Source organism: Aplysia californica, unplaced genomic scaffold (genome assembly GCF_000002075.1).
Source record: "Aplysia californica isolate F4 #8 unplaced genomic scaffold, AplCal3.0 scaffold00504, whole genome shotgun sequence".
NCBI lineage: Eukaryota > Metazoa > Mollusca > Gastropoda > Aplysiida > Aplysiidae > Aplysia > Aplysia californica.
Window position 1 is genome coordinate 516,348 of NW_004797774.1, and position 2,977 is coordinate 519,324.

At 42.5% G+C, this 2,977-nt stretch overlaps 1 protein-coding gene across 3 annotated transcripts in view; it reads right to left on the minus strand.

The window, feature by feature from the left end:
* Positions 1-2,977, minus strand: part of LOC101859961 (phosphoglucomutase-2) — a 35,240-nt gene that overhangs the window by 20,040 nt on the left and 12,223 nt on the right. The gene's annotated exons all lie outside the window — the stretch shown is intronic.

The window sequence follows — 2,977 nt, forward strand, 5'->3', positions numbered from 1 at the left end:
CCCCCGACCAAACCCTCCTCGTAAAAAAATAATTAATTAATTAAGAACCCAGTGCTGGAACATTTTAAGAAAGAAAAAAAAAACACTACGAAAAACCAATCTATGCACACTCGAAAGTGACACAAATGTTAAATCATGAAGTTCAGCACAAGACTTAATTTCTGATTAGTCGTTTTTGTTCTTGAAGTTCTGTACAAAAGTAAATTCCAATAAGTCGTTTTTGTTCTTGAAGTCCATCCCACTTTACTTTACTTCTACTTTTCCGATCCAGCGGCCATTTGGGCTCTAGCCCTTCGGTCTGTCAATATGGCAAAGAATTGACAGGTTTTAATCAGCTGTGCTTTGTCGCTGTATAGAGTGTTTCCGATGTCTGGGGAGGCAGGTAGGTTGGTGCTACGCAGGTCACAAAGTGAGGAAAACAATTCTTTTTTTTCACCCCTTTTATTTAATGTAGGCCCTTTTACGTTCACATCCCTGCAGATTATGTCATTTCGGACCTCAGGGACAACCTGTGCTGAGAGGAATACAACATCCCAGCAGTAAGACAGACAGAGGGGAAAACTCGATAAAAATTCTCTCCACTCGGGAATTGAACTCGGATCTCCTGCGTACGATTGCGAAATGCCTCACCACTACACCAATAGATGCTAGTTATAACAGTTCAGTGATGCGATATATTACAAAAGTAGTTTCTGTTCATCGATCACCCTTGGCCTAGAACATGGAAGTTTTTTGTGGGTTTTTTTTTTTTTTTTTTTCAAGGGGGTTCCGGCGATGACTTCCTAATCGCGTTTGGGTTTGAGTAAAAAGAAACACATCAATGGGAACTCAATAACGGTCATTTAGGGCTGGGGAAAAAGTAAGGCAATTGAGGGAAAGTAAAGAAGTAGGACCTGGCAGTCCCGTACCAGTGGTACCCTCCAACCACCCGCATGCAGCGAAGAAAAACAAGAAGACAAATCAAAACCACAGAGGGAAGGCAGAAAAAAAGTAAGACCTTCCAGTGGTTCCCTCCAACAACCCGCAGGCTACATAAACGAACGCGACAAGCGCGCATGCGAGCAACAACTGAGCGAAGGCTACCACCATCCGTTCTTGCATTCCGCCGTCTCTCTCTCCGCTCGGTCATGAAATGAAGACAGTTCGCTGTCAAAGGTTCCATCTTACTATAACAACCACAGGCAGATAGCACCTTCTAACTCACAAGAAAACGCTCCAACAGTTCATTCACCCCCCTGCGCTGAGCGAAACTCGTACTCAGCGAAGGAATCGCCCACCCCCCCCCAAAAAAAAAGAAAGAAAGTCTACACGTGGCGAGATCACGCTCACGCTCATTTATTTACCGGAAAATGCGCTAAAGATGGCCGACTGATATAAGATAAATGTGAGATAAAGTTCATTTAGAGAGACTAGGGATATTTCTATGTTTGAGTAAAGAGGAGTGCATCGGCGCTGTAATGGTTGCTTAGTGTTTGGTGGGGGGAGGGGGTGGGTGGGGGGGGGGGGGAGTGAGACAGGTAGACAGAAACAACGGAGGGAAAGTAAACAAGTACGTCGGGTGGCGCCCTCCAACCACCTGTCGATAATTCAAACGCAAGGACAGAACACCACGCATTTACACTGTATCATTAATTGATCCCACATCAAGCGTGGTACGCGTTTATTACACTATAATTTACCAATACTTACATAATATGAGAAAGGACCCGACACGATCGTAAAATAATAATAATTGCATTTATATAGAGCATATTTATCATATGTGACTATGTCCACGCTCTACAGAATGCTCTATGCGCTTCACAACTATTATTACCCTAGCCGACCCAAAAACACTCCGAAACATTTTCAGCTTCCCGGGGAGCATACAGTGCGCAAGCTGCGGATTTCACGCGCTCACACATTAACAAACTGACAAGATCTTCCGCGATCTAAAGCCGGGTACCCATTTCCACCTATGTGACGTGAGGAAAATTCGTGCAGAATGCCTTTCCCAAAGTCACAATGTCGGGCCCCTTGACGGGATTCGAATCCACGACCTTACGGTTCTAAGTCCGAGAGCCGAACCACCAGGCAATCGACGCAACGACGAAAGCTAGTATTACAACTATGCTCCAAGTTGGCAATGACTTTCCCGAAAGTCATTACCAACTTACCCAGTGACGGGGCGTAGTGAAGGGCAAAAGGGCTTGAACCCCCTTCCCCCCCCCTCAACCCCTATCCTTACGTAAATGAATGTTTTTTTAACTGAGGAAATAATCATTTGGAACTGTAAATATTACTTTAAATTTTCCTCCCTCTAGTTGCGAGCAGACAAAACATACACTTGCTGGTTTATCCAATCCCTATTGTTACCCTTTACAATGACAGTACCCTACCTAACATCCAATCAAATGTCATTCTAGCTATAAAAAAACCCACAAAACAAAACAAAAGAAAAACAAATAAACTGATAAGCCCATTCCCATGGTGCTTACTTTATGAGAAACTCTTCCTGTACAGAGGTAGAAGATTTCTTTTTAAAGAAAAAAACAACAAAAAAAAACAAGAAATCGTGAAAACTGCATTCATGTACAAGAGAAGGCTTACGCTCTGCAAGCCTTGACAATACGGTCACCTGAAACAATTTTGAATTTTGCCCTGGTGGCGGCCAAAGACTTATCACTTTTAGGACCACCAAGGGATCTCTAATGGAAATTAACGACACAACTTGCGCATGGGACCTCCAAGATTTTTTTGCCCATATGTAGAAAGAGTTAAGAGTAAAGGAGAGATTCTAATTTTTTTTTTTTTTCTGAGCAACCTTTCTCAACCGAAAACACTGATAAACTGAAAAAAAAAAAATTCTGCAGTCCTGTAAATTTCAGCTTAAACACGACACCACGGTATAAAGTTAACAAAGAGGGCCAAAAGAAACCTGATGAAAAATAAAAGAACAAAATACAGTTGCAGTGAAAATAAAAAGTACAAATATCTC